The following is a 20,541-nucleotide window of genomic DNA, read 5'->3' on the forward strand; positions in this document are numbered from 1 at the left end:
CTGGGATGCACGAATGCTATGGAAATGTTTAATGATTTGTCAAACTCTGTTGAGTCCCTAGACACTGCAACATATCTGCCAGACGCGGATCTAAGTCAGTAGATCTAGAGATTGAGAGTTCAGTGAAGCCACTATTATGTAACTTCTACCAAGTACAGCATAAGCATTATCTTGGCTAACAGCATAACAGAACTGGCTAACTGGAAGGGGATGTAATGTCTCCAAAAGATTTGGCCGGTGAACTTCGAAAGGAGATCAAGGTCACTTATATCCATGACGAAGCTGGACTGGAAGCATGTGATGGGCCGAATTGCAGGACACTGCAACATAAACGCCATGACAAACCTGTAACAGAGTCAAAAGTCATAGTTTTTAATTTTTTTTTTTAATTTTATTGAATGAAAGCAAAAAATGTCGGAAATACCATCATATTTTAGAATAAGATTAGATTTGTTCGAATTGGTCACCTTTGGCACGAATTATGGCCTTCAAACGGCCAATGAAACTGTTACACGCTGCCCGAATATTGCTCTGCGTTATTTTGGCCCTTTCCCGGCGAAACGCTTGTTTGAGGTGATCGACACTTTGGTATTTTTTAGTGCCAACTTTGTCTTCCAATATACTCCAGACACAGTAGTCCAACGGATTGGTATCCGTAGATTTTGGTGGCCATTGTGCGCTGGAAATGAAGCGAGGAACCTCATTTTGAAACCTTTAGTGGATGGCACGTGCTGTAGGAATGTCCAAGGTCTGCGGCCAACAATTTTGCGAGCCCAAGGCTTTAGTACACCTTCCAAAATATTTTCGCGATAATATTCGGCATTTATTCTGATGCCACTGTCGATTAATACGAGCGGAGAGGCTGTTATGGCGGCCCACACCATCACCATGGCCGGCGCTTGAGTTCAGCTGACCTCTTTGGCAAGTAAACACGATCATTTTGTTTGTTTAAAAACTGCTGGACAACGAATGTTTTCTCATCGGAGAAAATCAAATTAGGCAGTTCATCACTTTCGGCCAGACGAAGCAACTCTTTAGCTCTTTTGAGTCTATTTTCTTTCTCTTTCGGTGTAAGTTCTTGCACTTTTTGAAATTTCAATGGCTTTGCCCCGAGCTCATTTTTCAATATTTGCCGAATGGAATATTGCGATATGCTCGGCTCAGGAGCCATTTTTCGGCCACTGCGAGGCGGGTTTCGATCAAATCGTTTCTTTTCTTTTCGAACCATTTCTGCTGATGTTGCTGTTTTCTTCCATCCGGGCTATGCTTCCAGTATTCACATTTAAATGCAGGAGTGCTCTAATGATAGCCACTTGTGGTTTGCAGCCAAATATAAAGAAATCACACTATCACACTTGAATTCCATCACGAATAACTTTTTTTCTTGAAAATTCTCACCTAAATGCTTTTGTAAGTTTGTAAACAATATAGAGAGCTGTCACTGGAATGATTGTAACAGCTGTCGGACGAGTGGCTTAGAAATAACAGCAGTCTGAAGTTGGTTGCAGTTTTTTCATCTCACCCTGTATATAGCACAAATTGTTTGGATTTTTTTTGTAAATGAAAAAAGCGACAACTGAATGTTAAACGATTTGAAGATAAGAATAAAATGCATAAAATATGCCCTTCATCGTAAGTGAATATTTAAGAATCAATACTTAACAATAACAAGCTGAAAATATTCGATTTCATTTGCCCCTTGGCACGGTTTTATCCATATAAATAATTGGTATGATGTGAACTCACCTAGTTTAATTTGCATTACGCCGTAAAATATGCTTTACATTCACTATTCTTCTACTCCATCGAGGGTGATTTCATAAAAGTGCTGCCAAGTCTAGTTACACATGAAAGCTGAAGCTCATTTAGTCGTGTTCGTTGATTTAGTCGGTCGTGAAATGTCTATTTGCCTTGTTTGAAGTGTTTTCTGTGTTAAAACATGAAAGAAATTCATGAGAAATAGTGTTTAGTACATAACAGGAGGATAGAAAACAATGAGAAAAGGATATACATGGTTTCAAATATGGAATCTCATGAGAAAATGAGTTAGCAAATGGGAATAGAAAATATGAAAATTATTTTTGCAAGCTTGCTGCCTAGTGTTGCCATATTTCAGTTTAATGCAAATGAAGTAACAGGTGATTTTCACTCCTCCATCTCCTCATTCACAACAATTCCACATTCTCCATTATTTTCTATTCTAAACAAACGAATGACATGAATAATGTCATCTCGATGAGAGAATAAAAAGCAACAACACTAACATCAAAAAGTTCATAGCGAAAGCGAAAACAAGCGCTTCTTGACTTTCATTTCTTTTTCAAATCAAATATTTTTTTGTCTTCGAAACCAAACATATTTGTTCACGTTGTACTGCTGTCGCTCTTCTGGAAGCGGGTAAGTTATATTTCATTTATATTTATCAAGGTTTGGTTCCTGAAAGAAAGTGAGACCGGTAATTTTATTTCATTGATAAATTCAGGTGCTGCGTGTGTGGTGCCTGAACTTTGAACTCATTACCTCTAATTTCCAATTTCGGAAAATACACCGTGCTTTCTATTTCACATCACCATCCTTATCATTGCTATGGCTTACTGCGCCTGTCTTGTACTTGACCGAGACATGCATTTCTCCCCAATGGCTGGCAGGCAGGCAGACTGCCTGAGTTTTGTTTTTGGTTTGCCCACAAAATTTTGTTTTTCTTGCTTTTTTCGATATTTGTTTGTTGTTATTGCTATGACGGTTTTCAATGAATCCATGAAAGGCCCCCAAAGCCCCCAATGATGACTATTTTTGTGTGTGCGTTTTTTTTTTTTTTTTGGAATTTCCTCTCTTTACTTTGAGATTTTCGCATGTGCATTATGGCCCAAGTGTGGTGGTTCCTTCTCGACTCGATTCAGTTCTCTACTGGCTCTTGTCTCATGGTGTACTATCCGTTGTCGCAAATCTCGTTAATCGAAAGAAAGTGTCCAACTCAGGTGATCTCGAAAATCGTTAGTTATTTCTTTTGCTGGCGAAGTGAAGTGGTCGGTTTTCTTTGGATATATTTTCTTTTGTATTTTTGTATTCGGTTTATGAATCTTTAATATAAGCCCCCCATATAGATTTATTGGGTGCTCGTTAGTGCAAAGAAAAAAAGGTGGAAGTTTTCCAAAAAAAAGCGATTTAAACAAAAACTTTGTTGTTTGTTAGCCAATTTGATTTCCATACAAGCCATTGTGTGCATTGGTTTTTTGTGTTTCTGTTGCTACCGACTTTGAAATATGCATCCATTATGCATCAGTGCTTCTATTGTTATTAGAAAGAATAAAAAATAAAATAAAAACCAAGGAAATAGTGAACGTTGGTCAAAACAAATAGTACGCGATTTTCCATAAGTTATCACGTGTTCGATTGCCACAAATCCAACTGTCATAAAGAAACTGTTTTCAAATTGGATATTAGATACAACATTCTCAATATTGGTAAGAAGACTTTGTACAGACAACAGCTTACCTTGTTTCTTGCTAATGTTTCTTTTCCTGTGTTCAAAGATTTAAAGAAATGCGTTTTGTTCAACTGCAATGCTAATTTTTAATCCAATATTATTATTTAATATATATATATATATATTTTTAATTTAAAATAACTAAGAATATTCACTAGGCCATATGGCTTGAAATATTGCAAAGGCATGACGAGAAATGAATACTGGGTTAGAAAGAAAAACATATTTTGAAATCAATATTGAACATTTGGTGTTATTGGTGTAAGATTATATGCAGTTGATTTTTTGATTGAAAAGGTAACAACAGTTTTAGCTGTATTAGCTTTACAACGTGCAGTTCAAAATTGCAAAAAAGATTGCTTCGAATTTAATCTACAGGATGAGATATAAAACTGCATCAAAGTCAAACGTCATAATTTTTAATTTTTTTTTAATTTTATTGAATGAAAGCAAACAAATCGGAAATGGCATACAACTTTAGAATAAGTTTAGATTTGTTCGAATTGGTCACCTTTTGCACGAATTATGGCCTTTAAACGGCTAATGAAACCGTCACACGCTGCCTGTGGTATTTTGGCCCATTCCCGGCGAAGCGCTTGCTTGAGGTGATCAACACTTTGGTATTTTCTAGTGCCAACCTTGCTTTCCAAAACACTCCAGACACAATAGTCCAACGGATTGGTATCCGGATATTTTGGTGGTCATTGTGCGCTGGAAATGAAGCGAGAACATACTTTTTTAACCATTATTGGGTGGCACGTGCTGAGTGCGATGGTGCCAAAATGTTTGCGAGCCCAAGGCTTTAGTACACCCTCCAAAATACTTTCGCGATAATATTCGCCACAGTAGAAGAGCGACCATCGGCAGTTATTGCGGCTCGCACCATCACCATGGCCGGCGCTTGAGTTCTGGTGGCCAACCGAAGGTGCACATTTTTAGCTGACCTCTTTGGCAAGTAAACACGTTAATTTTGTTTGTTTACAAACTGCTGGACAACGAATGTTTTCTCATTGGAGAAAACCAAATTCGGCAGTTCACCACTTTCGGCCAAGCGAAGCAACTCTTAGCTCTTTTTGGAATTTAAATGGCTTTACCCCGAGCTCATTTTTCAATATTAATTTTTCAATATTTACTGAATTTTTCGGCCTCTGCGACGCGGGTTTCGATCAAGTCGTTTCTTTACTTTTCGAACCATTTCTGCTGATTTTGCTGTTTTCTTCCGTCCACTTCTTTGACGTCGGGTACGCTACCAGTATCACGGTAACGAGCGATGGTACGAGATATAAAACATTTATTCACATTTAAATGCTGGAGAGGTCTAACAATAGCCACTACTACACACACTATCACGCTTGAATTCTATCACGAAATACTTTTTTTTTTGAAAATTCTCACCAAAATGCTTTTGTGAACGCTTGTAAACAATATAATAAGCTGTCACTGGAAAAATTTTAACAGCTGTCGGCCAAGTGGCTTAGAAATAACAGCAGTCTGAAGTTGGTTTTTTCGTCTCACCTTGTATAATTTTTTTACCTTTAGGAACTCCTTTTAAAAGGTTAATATTTATCTAGAAAGTTGTTGATTGAGATATTAGATATATCTTCGTTGTTAGGATTTTTAACGGTCTATTTTCTTTCCCGTGAAAAATTATAAAAAAAAAATGATCTTTGGACATTTTTGAAGATGAAATTTAATTGCTTTTTGTTTTGTTTCACAATAGCTATAACTTTTTCTCAAATAGAAAATCACATTTTTAAACTTCAAACTTTTGTGCTTCATGTATTTTCATAACCGCTACTATTATCTCTACTTTTTTTATTATACCCTACACCACTAGGTGGTCAGGGTATTATGTCTTTATGCATTTGTTTGTAACAGACAAGAGGAAACGAGATAGACCCATAGTTCCTTTTGATAATCTGCATAGAATCGCATTCTGAATCGATTTATGCATGTCCGTCAGTCCGTCTGTCCATGCATTTTTGCAAAACAAAGCACAGGTCGCCTTTATTGCGAGATCCAGATAAAATTTTGCACAAATAATTTGTTTGGTCCAATGCCGAAACCTATTGAAATTTGGGATAATCGGCCAAAATTATAGCTCCAATATATATTGTTCATCCGATTTGTTAACAACAATATTTGGGGAAATCTATCAAATACAGCTCAGAAATACCTTTGCTAAATTTTATTTTATATATTATTTTATATATAAAATTAAGTAAAGTTTTATATATAAAGTTGATGGTGCGCCAAATGGGTAGAACAAGCCAGAACTGAAAAGGCACAAATGTATCGGCAAATTTTGTATAAATCGATTCAGAGAAGGATATTTCTCTCACATTTTAGTTCGTTTGGACTTTAAATTGTAACTAAAATCATAGTTGATATGATGTAATTCTTATAAATTCCTCATAAAAAATTTTGTTTAGTATGTGAAGCTCTAATAAATATGCAAAGTTGTGTAGGGCATCATAAAGTCGGTCCGACCGGCTTTAAGACTTTCTTTACTGTTTTCCTATTCACATATGCAGTTAATTTAGCTTTCTTATTTCGAATATAACGCGCATTGACCTACATTGCTTTTATTTATCTAATCACAAATTAAACAAATTCTGTCTGCTTTTTATTTGACTAAACACTTATTCGTTTAGACCTACAGTTATTTATTTTTAAATTTGTTATGGCTTTAATTAAAAGATATTTCATTGGCTTGACAACAACAATATAAACTATTTTTTCATCCTCCATGAAATATCAATATAATTTTTTATTTAAGGTAGCTCAGTTTGGGGACCCCAATAAAAAAGTTTTTTTCCTTGTCTTATCTTAGACCTTCATTATAGAATAAAAAAATGTCAAATTAAACTTAAATAAAGAGCTACAGTGTGTGATTCTCTAACTCATTTTTTTGAGTTACCGAAAAAATCGTTAAAATTAATATGCCTCTAATTTCGGTGTTTAAGGAAATTTTTCGATTTTTTCCCTTTCGCTAAATCCTATCTATAGCAACAGTTGCAGGTTATGCGTGGAAAGTAATTAAAAACCATTGATTACATTTTATGAAGTAATTATTGACTTTTAAGTTAAAGAATTGTGTTTACTGGGCTCACATGCACATTATTTAGGATCCTCTCGTCGCCAGATCTCAAGAAAAAAAAATATTTGCAAAATGTTCTGTTTATTCTGAAATAAAAAGGTTGTTTCAAAATAAATACAATGAGGGAGCCTAGTCTATCACTCCGACAACTATGCATCGAAACATTTTCGCTTACATATCGTTCAAGGAATTTTGTGTGTATCCAGCTAAAATTTTATTCCGAATCTCTGCTAAAATTTTCGATTTTGGTTCCGAATCCCTTTCAAAAATTGTTCCAATTTTTAGAAGAAATTTAGAGAAATCGGCAAATTCTAAAAAAATAATTAGAAATCTTGGAAAAAATCTCAAATCAGAGCCCTCAGAAAAAAGTGTTAGTTGGATTGTTAATCCACTTATAATCGTTCTGAACCATATTGTTGTCGTATGGAAAAGGTTTCTTATTGTGTGAGTTGTTCGAAAAATGTGTGCCACTGCCTCATAGAATTTCCATCTAAGAGAAATGCAGCTCCATGTTGAGTGTGGTTTGGGGAGCAATATAACCTAGGGAATTGAGATTTTACCACCAAACAAGGTAACCAAGTACATTGGGGCTGTCTGTCCTCAGGTCATTCCTATTGAGTCATAATAGAAAAATACAGACAAATTTATTTTAGTGAACAATGTAGCTCCTGCCCTCTCTGGGGGTTAGTCAAAAATGATATACAGGGTGAGATGAAAAAACTGCAACGAACTTCAGACTTCTATTATTTCAAAGCCACTCATCCGACAGCTGTTAAAATTAATTCAGTGACAGCTCACTATATTATTTACAAGCGTACAAAAGCATTTTGGTGAGAGGTTTCCAGAAAAAAAGCCAAGCGGCCATGGTGATGATGTGGGCTGATAGTGGCTCTCCGGTCCTATTAATCGACCGTGGCATCAGAATAAATACCGAATATTATCGCGAAAATATTCTGGATGATGTATAAAAGCCTTGGGCACGCAAACATTTTGGCCGCAAACCTTTAACATTCCAACAGAACTCAGCATCATTGTACTCAGCACGCGCCACCCAAGAATGGTTACAAAATGAGGCTCCTCGCTTAATTTCCAGCGCACAATGGCACCAAAATCTACGGATACCAATCCGTTGGACTATTGTGCCTGGAGTATTTTGGAAAGCAAGGTTTGCGCAAAAAATACCAAAGTGTCGATCACCTCAAGCAAGCACTTCGCCGGGAATGGGCCAAAATACCGCGGAGCAACATTCGGGCAGCGTGCGACGGCTTCATTGGTCGTTTGAAGGCCATAAATCGTGCCAAAGGTGACCAATTCGAACAAATCTAAACTTATTCTAAAATTTGATGCTATTTCCGACATTTTTTGCTTTCATTCAATAAAATTTAAAAAAAAAAAATATTACAAATTATGGCGTTTGACTTTGTTGGAGCTATATCCAAATCTGGACTCTTACTACCAATTTTAATGGGTATCGTCTTTGGGCAAAACAAATGAACTGTGCAAAGTTGTATCGCAATTGGCAAAATGGCACAGAATGTGATTCTAAAGGAACTATATGTCTATCGTTATTAGATGACGAAAAAATCTGTTGTCTTCAAAATCCACAATATTGGGGTCACCGTTGAACACTTACAAAATTCTGAATATTTTTTGAGAAATATAATTTTTTCAGTCAATCCATTTTGAAATGCTTCACAGCTTTAATTTGCAAGATATTACAATTAAATAGCAAACTATGTACTTATTCAAACCTCAAACTAACTGTACATTAAAGCCAATAAAATAAAAATGTACACATTTATAAAGTAATTTCCCAAAAGTGTTGAGAAAAAAAAAAAAAAAACAAATTCGCATACTTTATTATAATATCAAAATTGACTTGTTGATGGAGAGAATTTTTGAAATTCCCTTGCGTTTTTCTTGCATATCATTTCCTTGTAACGAACCCTTTTTCCCCCAATGAAAAGAATGTCTCTGTGTACATCTAGCCTGATAACAATAGTTATGTAGAACATAGCTTGAACTTGGAATTTCTACACTTATTTTCACGCACGCACACACACATAAGAGAATAAACTTACTAAGGGTTTTTGTTTAATTTGTAATAGCTTACATACAAACATAGTTGCATAGCTACATATTTCAAATATTGTTCATTTGTCTCATACCGAGAACGCTTCTCCTTTCCCACAATTTGACACTTTATTGTGTGCCATCCATACATACATCGTTCATATAAGCCACACAATAAAAAGGTTTTCTTGTGCGGCATTTGTTTTTTTTTTTTACCACATTATGGCTCTGTGCCCTTTTCCAATGCATACACTCGAAACAGAAAGTCCTTGCCCTTTTTTGTTAGTCGTTACAAATGAGATATTCACTTCCAGTATCAATTTATTTCTCGTCTTCCTCTTCTTTGGCATCTCCATTTTTTGGTTTAGCTTTATTTTGCAGTTGAATGTTGTGTTACATGATTGTCGTAATTGTACTGTAAATACACTTAAATAACATGAATTATTCATACTTTGTTTCATTTTTTTCTATTTTCTTTTGATACATTTTTTGTGCTTAGCTAATGTTGCTTGGTTGGCTGACTGGTTGTTTACTGGTGACTTTCTACATTGTTACTGGCTATCTCAAGCAACCTTTCTACACCCTTATAAATCTCTATCAAATTAGTTACAGGTTTTGCCTTTCGCAAGTACCCTTCACAATCTTCATCCATTTCTCATCAGCATTTCAACGGCGAACCAGCAAAATAAGAAGCAAAGGGTATAAGTGGAACTATATCCATCACACATTCAGAGGAGGATATAAGTAGTTTTAATGGTATTTGGATGAAGGTTCTTAGGAAATTTTTATTTTGTGTGGGTATCCCATTGTAATTTTTGTCTGTTTTGAATTGGCATATCCATAACTTTGGGATTTATCGAAATTATGGAAGGGAATAAATAAACAAAATGTTGAACTTAATGTCTTGAACAAAACTTTGGCCTAATTATTAAGCAAAATAATATGATATGATATGATACCTTAATAAAAACTTTGGTATGAAATTTTAACCAAAGCTTTGGCATTTTTCCCAAGTTTGGTGAGATCTTTCCCAAACTTTTGCTCGAATAATGGAGATAAATGTTAAATTTATTACGAGAGAACCGCATGGCATAAAAATCTGACAATAAAAAAAAAAAAATAGAAAAATATGTAAAAATAACAGAACAATTCTCCAAAATCAACATAGCCAATCAGAAGGTGATAAGTCTGCTATAACTTTTAACTCAGCCTAATTTGTCCAGTTGAAAGTAATACTGTGTGTAATCTTAATATGCCTGAAAGTTTAACTAGTTTTCCGACTATAGAAACGATGTTCAAGCAAAATAAAAAAAAATATATATATAAACAAAAATAATGCAATTTTTTACTACTTTGAAAGTTTTACAACATAACTTTTGTCTTGTTAAATGTATTTATAAAATAAACCCAAAAATTACATTTCTTAAAAGTGGCTAAACACAAGGAATCGGTTCAAAGGTTTAAGAAAAGTTCGGATTTTGAGAATAATTAAAATATTTCCCCGGAGAAACCTGGAGAAAAGGAAAAAATGGAGGAAACACGGGAGAAGTTGTGAAAATTACTTTGGCTACTTCCCTTCTGATGTCTTAGGCGCATATAATGGATGGACGTAATATTAAATATCAAAACATATTGTAGGTTACATGCCAGCTGGGGTCGGCATCAGTACTAATAGTTGCCTCTGAAGCTGTAATTCAGCGTTAATTTTACATAGAACCTGATTCAGTTCTCGGTCCTAACCAGCGAACGAAAACAAACGAAACGAATAACGTACTGCTCACACGAAGTCACAAACTTTAAAATTATTTTCAATCGTTTTGTACTTCAAATAAAACAATACCACAAACATTTCAATGCTCGAAGTACACAAACAATACGATTGCCTTAATGTATTTCGGCTGTGGTTTGCGGAAATGATGACTGCTACATTTTGAGTCGTCATTCTAAATATTTTTTACACTGTTCCCATTGTATGATGGACGTATAAATAATAAATAAAAAGACAAGAATTTAAATTAATATTAGTTTTTACTATATTTGTAATGAGTTAATTTACAGGGAAACAATACAAAATATAAAGCAAGTCCCATTACCTTAATACCGATTTTGTTTCGTTTCGTACTTCAAGAAAATACGAAACAAAACGATTGCAAACGTTTGGTAAAGTTTATTTTCGTTCGCTGGTCCTGACTCTTCTTGTAACAATTATCTCGTCTATGTCCAAAATCGTCTATATTGACTGTACACGTCGTTGCAAAAGCTGGTACTTGACTTGCGATCACACCAACACCTGCCGCCGGCACTGGGTTATTTAACATTTTGTTTCTCTTTCCATTAGTATTGTTTGGTCCACGGGGTATAAATAACTTCAAGGATAATGTGATATGCTGAAAAAATCACTATACCTTCCCTTTAGATCCTCGAACTAGAACCGATGAGTGCCCTAATATATCTTTCCGTAACTTGTGAACGTATCCAATATCAATTAGCTTACAATTTCCTTTTCTTGATGGCTAGGGATGACCTCTTTCACATTTCAAATTTAAACTGCTTCACCTAAATTTCGAATATGATAACTCGACGGAGTTCCTACCATTGGTCAGTTGCGGTTTTTCTAAAACTCAGTCTTCAAATTTCCTTCGCTGATTTTGGCAACCTTATTCACCGGAATTGTTTCAAATTCCGTATTCAAAGTTCGTAACGGGTAGTACAGCCTATGACAAAAAAAAAAAAAATTGTATGAAGTTCCACGTGTTCGTATAGGCCCGATATAAAGGTACCTCCCTTTATTCGGTATTTTGATGATTTTAGCGACGTTATTGGCCAGAATTGCTTTAAATTTTGTATTTGTAGATTTTAATGTGCAGCCTATTACAAAAAAATACTTATGCAGATCCACATCTTCCGTATAAATGTCATCTTTTAAACGGTATTTTTAATTTTTTTAAGTTTCATTCAAATGATGGAGGGTATTAAAAGTTCGGCCCGGCTGAACTTATCTTCTTTTTACTTGTTTTTGCTCTTTTAGATGTAGAATACCCTTCATTTTTCTTTTTTTCAGTATTTTTTCTCTTCTCCAGTAGCGTGAACTCCGCGACACGCGCCCGTTCTTCTCTCCTCTCAAAAGATGAGTTACAAACTGAAGATTTTTTTAAATAATAAGGTTTGGACAATAGTCCCTATTATATCACTTTAGCGGCCATTCACCAGTTGTATGCTTTAATAGACAATTTAAATTCTACATCAAGGAAAATAAACAGTATTACAAATAATCTGGTAGAGGCTAAAAAATATTAATATTATATTATTAAAATATTGTTTTTCTTCAAAGCTATTCGTATGAACTGTTGTGTCAATTATTTTTCTATAATGGGTGGAAAAATTCAAACTTATTGTGTGAAAGATAGAAAACAGCATAACACTTACCAAGTGGTCGTGTATCATTACAGTTTCCTGCTGTGACATTCATTCTCTTTTGGTACAGTGACATGTATACTTCATCATCAACATTATTTTGCAATATTTCCGTTATCCTTGAAACAAACTACTACATGTAACTATTCAATTAACAAATGTATTTGTTTGTATTCAACATGTTGCACACACACACACTCACACTCTTTCCATCATCTTTTTGTTCTTTTTTAACTTTCCGAACAACGTCAGCGTTATTTATTTCAAACATTACATTTTTGTTGCTATTGCGGCGAATTACATTTTAATTATCTTAATTGATTTTCAGTTCATATCCTGACTGACTGACCAACTGACAATCATGCATGAATGCCAACCACCCCATCCCAGAGTCCTTCATATATTTTATTCTTCTTAAGTGAACTTTTAATAATTTTTTTTCTTTTGTTTTTTCCTTCACTTTCATTTCAGTGAAATAAGCGAAAAAGGTGGCTAAGCAAGTAAAAAACGAACAAGGACATTAAAAATTGTATCCAACCACAACATCTGGTGTTGTAGTATTGTGTTGGTGGCCTTAATCCATAAGACAGAATTGGTCCAGGGTGGTGTGTTTTAATGACAGCTATATAATATCCTATTGGGCCAGCTAAAACAACTACTTCGTGGAACATTTAACAGCAAACGTCGAAACAAGTATATATTACAGGAATAACTTGATTGTTAACAAGAATTTTTGTATTTGTTTTTCCACCTATCAAGTGCATTACAAGAACAACAACCCAAAGAATTTCAACAAAAACACATTAACTGCAGTGCAAAGAACAAGTGAATTTTATATTTATATTCCCTTGCTGAACGAATCGCGATTTTTATCGGCAATAACAAGAACAAAGTCGAAAAATAACATTTATAATCATCATCAGACCATATCCTCTGTTGATATCCAACGAGAGCAAGAAAAAATTCTCAACTATTTTGTATATAAAACAAGTACATAAAATACATAAACATTTTTGTTTGTGTAATATTGGCTGGTCCATTATTGACTCGAAACAGCTGAACTACATCAGCTTTTTTTGTACTTACAACACCATTACCATCAAATTTAAATGCGACAATATTAGCTGCCCTTCCAGCAGAACATCAACGGTCGTTATTTGTAGTAGCAACAACAACAGTACCTACATAACCAACCACATCATTATCTACAACATTGCTCAGCAGTAGCAGCTTAACTAAATATCGTCATCATGTCAAACTGGGAGGAATTCTACAATACACATCTGCCTCCAGCAGATTTTGAGGATAATCGTTCACTGCTAAAGGAATTTTGTGAACGACACAATCGACTGCAAAACCGAATCGTCCTTGTAACAGTAAGTGTCTTTTTTGATTATTTTATGAACATTACTTATACCTATATTTTGTTTATTTTTTTATTAATCTATTCTTTGGCAATGATTTATTGGGATGTAATGAGAACAATTTGAAAGAAAATACCAGGTCTGATTGTATGATAGGCCAAACATTATTAAGTTTCTTGAAGTAAGATGTGATATAGGAAGTTTGAAAAATATTTGAAGAATAATGGCTGCCAGATCTTTTATGCCATTTCTAAGGGCCCTTGTTTCTCTGTTTAAAGAAGAGATTTAGCTTGCTCTTGTCTAGCCCTAACTACATGTTTAAATAATAAACCAGTAAAAAAAGTCCAAAGAAGTACTGGGCCGCCTTTACAATACCCTGTGTATATTTGTTAATCTATTCTTTGGCAATGATTTATTGGGATGTAATGAGAATAATTTGAAAGAAAACATCAGGTCTGATTGTATGAAAGGCCAAATTTTAATAGTTTTTCTTGAAGTAAGATGTGATATGCGAAGGTTGAAAAATATTTGAAGAATAATGACTGTCAGATCTTTTATGCCATTTCTAAGGGCCCTAGTTTCACAGTTTATAGAAGAGATTTAGCTTGCTCTTGTCTAGCCCTAACTACATGTTTAAATAATAAACCGGTAAAGAAAGTCCAAGGACGTACTGGGCCGTCTTAATAATACCCTACACCACTTTGCATGTATAGTAGAGCTACATATAACAAATAAACGATATTACAAAAAATTTTGTGAGAATTAAAACATACCAACTATGATGGTTTTAAAGTAGTTAACGCCGAAAGGAACTAATATATGGTAGGCTTCTATAATATTCTACTAAATTTGACGGAGGCATTTGCGTCTGAACTAATATTCATCAAAATCCATCCAACTTGAGCTGATATTGCAATTTTTAGGCACAATAAACATGTTGGCACCAACTATCGTTGTTAGGGAGTGTGTTTTACGTGTGTGAGGAAGTAAAATACAAAATCAGATGAAACAAATTTGATACACTTTCTTTAAGGCTAAATTCGTGCGTATGTCACAAAATCCATTCAATTATGGAAACCATTTGGTGCAAATCTGCACCGATCTCGATAAAATTAGACAAAAGTTTTTCTGAGCTGTATTTGATATACTTCTCCGTATGTCGTTGTTACGTAATGCATATTACGGCTCTGAAGGTGGGATTTAACAAATCAGATGAAGAGTATATATGGGAGCTATAGCTACATCTCAACCGATTTTCACCGAATTTGACACACTTGTTTCTAGGCTCAATTTGGTTGTGTATGCCAAATTCCATCCTATTTGGACTTATATTACAGGGTGAAATGAAAAAACTGCAACCAACTTCAGACTACTGTCATTTCTACGCCACTCGTCCGACAGCTGTTAAAATTATTCCAGTGACAGCTCATTATATTGTTTACAAGCGTACAAAAGCATTTTGGTGAGAATTTTTCAGAAAAAATGAATCGTGATGGAATTCAAGCGTGATAGTGTGATTTCTTTATATTTGACTGGAAAACCACAAGTGGCTCTCGTTAGATCATTCCCGTTTGAGCTAGCCCGACGTCAAGAAAGTGGACGGAAGAAAACAGCAAAATCAGCAGAAATGGTTCGAAAAGCAAATAAGCGAATTGATCGAAACCCGCGTCGCAGTGGCCCAAACATGGCTCGTGAGCTGAACATATTGCACAAATGCACAAAGACATATTACCCTGACCACAGTGTGGTGTAGTGTAAGGTATTATAAAGGACAAAAGTCGGGTGCGTCAGATGACGAAAGCATGTAATTCATTCACTGGTGCTATGATGTACTCCAAATAGATTTGGCATGATTTCAGATAATTTTATGAAATCTATTCTTAAATCGCAGATGCACGTTAATGTTTTAGCCTTGCTTTTCGTTGGTTTATTTAAACTCAAATTTGTTTTGCACCAAGGGTTTTAAGCCCGAAGGAACCTTAATAAGAATTCTTGCAACGGCAAAAATACTCTTATAGACTTGCTCTACTTAATGAGCCAAACCTGGTTTCATAACCATGCCAATAGCTGAGCTGTCCACATTTCAGTATAAAAAATTGGATGGAATTTCCGATTAAAATGTTTTGACGCAAATTCAGATAGTTTCGTAGCCGTGATATGGTTTAACACAATCCTCCTTGTTCAAAACGTAAATTAAATATTAGCTCATCACCCAACAAATCTGGATAATCTTCCCGCAATCCTCCAATGCAGAATGATTACATAACCTCAATTTTCATTTCATCATTTTAAGGCATTTAGTGTCGAAGCGAAATGTTGGATGCCAAAGACGCTGTTCAAACTTTCTTTTTGACACTTGCACTCCTTCTTTTTACAAGAGTGCGATAGGTAAAAGATCTAAATGATTTTTGGAACCTAAGTACCCAACCACTAGCATTACATTTTTTTCGGTGTGACATTTTCACTAAACCTTTGTGATGTCACTTTCAACCAACATACGCCATTGCATTTAAACAATTACAATTGACATTTGGTGTACAAAAAAGTTAACATCGGAGGACTTTATATATGAGAGCTATACACAATTCAGGACCGAAAATCGACAAGAATTTGTTTTTATATTTAAAAGATATACTATACAAAATTTCATCTCAAATGGACAATATTGCAAATCATTTTGTCGGAATATAAAATATGTGGTTTTCACATTGTCTTTAACTACAATTTAAAAGACAGAAAAAAATTATTTCCTCAGATTCTGAACATTTTGTTCACTTCACTATTTTGCAACTAAAAATATAGTAACGTAAAAAGTTACAATTAATTATAACGTAATTACGTTACAATTAAAAACCAAAAACAAATATATTTTTGGAAGTGTGTGTTAGCTTTTAAGCGATTAGTTCAATTCTTGAAGAAAAGATCGATAAGGACGCAAGGAAATACCCACATGTAAATTTTACAGGGTTTTCGTATCTGTAAGTGTCGTTTTTTTATTTTTCCTTGCCTGTCCCATTTTGAAAGGTATTCTCATTTCCAAATGCCCGGATAAGAGATTTTGATCGGTATTCCCACTTTTTGTAGTTTTGCCTATTGACCTGTTAAATATTCTTTATGTTCTCTATAGAATACATTCATAACTTTTTTAAAAATAATTCTCCTTTTATCATCAATTTGAATCCCAATTAATGAAATTAACGGCAAACACAAACAAACGTTTAGGATATACATAATTAGTTATTCTCACCCGCTGCTAATATTATTAATAATTTAGGCAAATGCTGCAAAGAATACAAAAAACGAAAATGATTTATTGATAAGATTAAGGTGTTGGAATGGTAATAACAATATTAATGATAAAATGTCATGAATAATTCACATGCCACACAAAGAAATGTCCGTAGCTATGTTGGTTTTTTGTCGGTGGGCAAGCGTCGCGACCACCATACGCGTAATTTACTGTGAGAAAAAAATATAATATTCAATTATGTCCATCATCATAATACACCTTTGTGTGGTATAATTTAAATGTTTTATTTAATAAAAATACTTAATAGCATGCAGAATATATATTCGTGAATATATTCCTTGTGTGAACAGAAAAAAAGATTTATGCTTAATAGCACAATTTATGATTTTCTTTTTCCTCTAAACGTATTATATCTTAATAGCACATTGCTGAAATTTGGTCATTTTTTACGTTGAAATTGAAAAATGGTTTAGTTGGCCGTATAATGAAATGTGATAAATTGTGAAAGTTGTTAACTAAGCCCCACTCAGCAATGAGGCAATTCCGGTATTAATATTTGTAGAGTAATGCTATGTACATATACTCAGGAGGAAATATAAATGATGTCAAGGAACATGGCATTGTTTTTATATAAATGTTATCGATTTCTAAGATGGTTACAATGATGTCACCTTCCAAATAACTATTACTTGCCATTGTCATAAAATTTGTGTAACGTTTGTAAAACTACTCATTAACTTTTCTTTATTCACACAAATGTAATATAACTATTGTTCTTAATCAAACTAAATGGCACAGTGAATGAGGTGGACTTAAATAAAATAATATATATATTTTTTTTAAATTTCTACCTTTTTGTGGGAGAGGTACCAGAAAGAGTGGACCCGTCTTCGAACTCGATCTAAGTTTTGTCAAACGCCATAATATTACTTTTTTTAAATTTTATCGAATGAAAGCAAACAATGTCGGAAATAGCATCAAATTTTAGAATTGGTTTAGATTTGTTCGAATTGGTCACCTTTGGCACGAATTAATGCCTTCTAACGGCCAATGAAACCGTCACACGCTGCCTGAATGTTGCTCTGCGGTATTTTGGCCCATTCCCGGCGAAGCGCTTGCTTGAGGTGATCGACACTTTGTTTTTTTTTAGTGCCAACCTTGCTTTCCAAAATACTCCAGACACAATAGTCCAACGGATTGGTATCCGGAGATTTTGGTGGCCATTATGCGTTGGAAATGAAGCGAGAAACCTTATTTTGTAACAATTCTTGAGTGGTACGTGCTGAGTCCTGTTGGAATGTCCACGGTCTGCGGCCAAAATGTTTGCGTGATCAAGGCTTTAATACACCCTCCAGAATATTTTCGCGATAATATTCGGCATTTATTCTGATGCCACTGTCGATTAATACGAGCGTAGAACGACCATCGGCTGTTATGGCGGCCCACACCTCCTTTTCAGCTCTTTTGAGTCTATTTTTTTTTTCTGTTGCGGTGTAAGTTCTTGTACGTGGAATTTCAGTGGTTTTACCGCGAGCTCATTTTTCAATATTTGCCGAATGGAATATTGCGATATGTTCAGCATACGAGCCATTTTTCGGCCACTGCGCTTCTTTACTTTTCGAACCATTTCTGCTGATTTTGCTGTTTTCATCCGTCGACGTCGGGTTACGCTACCAGTATCACGGTAACGAGCGATGGTACGAGACACAAAAGATTTATTCACATTTGAATGCTGGAGTGCTCTAACGATAGTCACTAGCCAAATAAAAAGAAATCACACAATCACGTTTGAATTCCATCACGGATAACTTTTTTCCTGAAAATTCTCAACAAAATGGTTTTGTACGCTTTAACAATATAATGAGCTATCATTGGAATAATTTTAACAGCTGTCGGACGAGTGGCTTGACAACTATCTGAAGTTGGTTGCGGTTTTTTAATTTCACCCTGTAATTCCCATTAATAATCGTTAGCCTATATACCATGGCAAGGCGTTGTGGGTCAATATTTCTTAATAAAATCATATCCCAATCTGAACCAATTTCAATATAATTTGACAAAATTTATTTTTGGAGCAAACTCCGTCACTCCTTCCACATTTCATTGAAATAGGAGATAAATAACGTATTTGGTGCATTAAATATAGGAAATCGGCCAAAAATATATATAGGAAGTGTATCCAACCCTCAACCGACTTCAATATAATTTAGGAAATGTATTTTTGTACAAAATTCCAAAACACATTCGGAATTTCATAAGAGTCGGACATACATATCGTGTTTGTTGCCTAAAATACGTGAAATCAGTCGAAATATATGTGGGAGCTATGTCTAAGGATCAACGGATTTTAATATTATTTGACACATTTATTATTGTACCAAATTCCGTCACTCATTCCGAATTTCATTGGAATCGGACAGAAATATCGTGTTTGGTGCATCAAATATGTGAAATCGGCCGAAAATATACATGGGAGCTACACTGGTGGCCAAAACTAAAGCAACTAAAATCGCAAAAAACAATAAATGTCCTGTAACTTTTACAAAAATAAACAAAACGTAATTATTTTTCCAGTTTTAAATGAGGTCTTTAATTCACTTTTAAGAAACTAAAAATAAAAATACAAAAATAATTTCGAACGAAAAATAATATATGGAAAACTAAAATGACCTAATGTATTTGCTCTTAGCCATTTTTAAACTTTTTTGGGCAGTACTTAGAAAACGAAAAGAAAAACACATGCTGTTGTAAAAAACTTCTCAAAAAGGATTTATGACAAGCGAAATTGTCGAAGGAAGCAAAAAGCGATAACTATAACAGTAAAAACAACTGAAATTGCAGCGGTCATATGAATGTACAACAGAGTTGCTTTTGTTTTGTCCAAGCCAAAATCGGGTTATTTGACTTTACCATACATTAATTTTTATATAAAAATGAATTTTGGTTTTTTGTTTTAGGTTTTTAAAAAGTGAATAAAATACCTAATTTAAAACAAGAAAAACTTTATCATTTTCTTAATTTTTAAAAAGTTACAGGGCATTCATTCTCCTTGTAATTTCAGTTGCTTTAGTTTTGGCCACCAGTGTATATCCAAATCTGAACCGATTTCAATATAATTTGACCTAATTATTATTATTTTAAATTCCGTTACGCACTCCAAATTTGAAGAATATATCTGTAATCGATCAATACAAAAACTAAATTTTCTGGAGGTACTTCCTATTCTGATGCTAGAACTCCCGTTGCAAGTGGAATTTCAAAAATTTACATAGCCTATGTTACTTTCACACTATGCTTTAGTATATTTGGAAATTTTGAGAAAAAATCTGTTCAGCAGTTTCTGAGTCTATAAATTACAAACAAACACACGTACACACATTTTCCTCTTTTATAGATATATATAATTATTTAACATATCCCATCTTCACACTAAATATGTCTTGGCAGAAATATCGGGAAATGTAAAATTTAAAATGAAACCGTTGTGTGGGAGGTACTATTTTTATACCACATTTAGGGTTGGTAAAAATTTGAGACGCACAATAACTAAAGATTTCACTTTTTATAAGAGTTATGATTATTCAAAATTTTTAGCCCTTTTTTGTGGGGTAGTCTTTAAAAAGAGTGCGCCGATAGTATCCATTTTTTTTACCTTGTGTGGGGGAGGTATCAGAAGTAGTGCATCGATATTGCACATCTCTGAGCTCGATTTCAGTTTGAGAACAATATTACGATATACCAAGTTTGAACGGAAGCGAATACTCATCGATAGCTATTGTGCGCACCAGCAGTCCAGACAGACGGACACTGCTAGATCAAGAACCCTGTTAATCCAATTATGTTCATCGAGATA

The 20,541-nt window shown here is 34.4% G+C and overlaps 1 long non-coding RNA gene and 1 pseudogene across 1 annotated transcript; one reads left to right on the top strand and one right to left on the bottom strand.

Moving 5' to 3' along the window:
• The first annotated feature begins 1,730 nt into the window (after positions 1 to 1,730).
• Positions 1,731 to 20,541, top strand: part of LOC131800907 (phosphopantothenate--cysteine ligase-like) — a 62,983-nt pseudogene continuing 44,172 nt past the window's right edge.
• LOC131800908 (uncharacterized) lies at positions 2,342 to 3,571 on the bottom strand. Its single transcript, XR_009341622.1, has 3 exons — positions 3,496 to 3,571; positions 2,521 to 3,422; positions 2,342 to 2,436 (listed from the first exon to the last, which is right to left on the bottom strand). It is a non-coding gene; the product is annotated as an uncharacterized LOC131800908 (long non-coding RNA).

The sequence above is a fragment of the Musca domestica genome, unplaced genomic scaffold (assembly GCF_030504385.1).
Source record: "Musca domestica strain aabys unplaced genomic scaffold, Musca_domestica.polishedcontigs.V.1.1 130, whole genome shotgun sequence".
NCBI lineage: Eukaryota > Metazoa > Arthropoda > Insecta > Diptera > Muscidae > Musca > Musca domestica.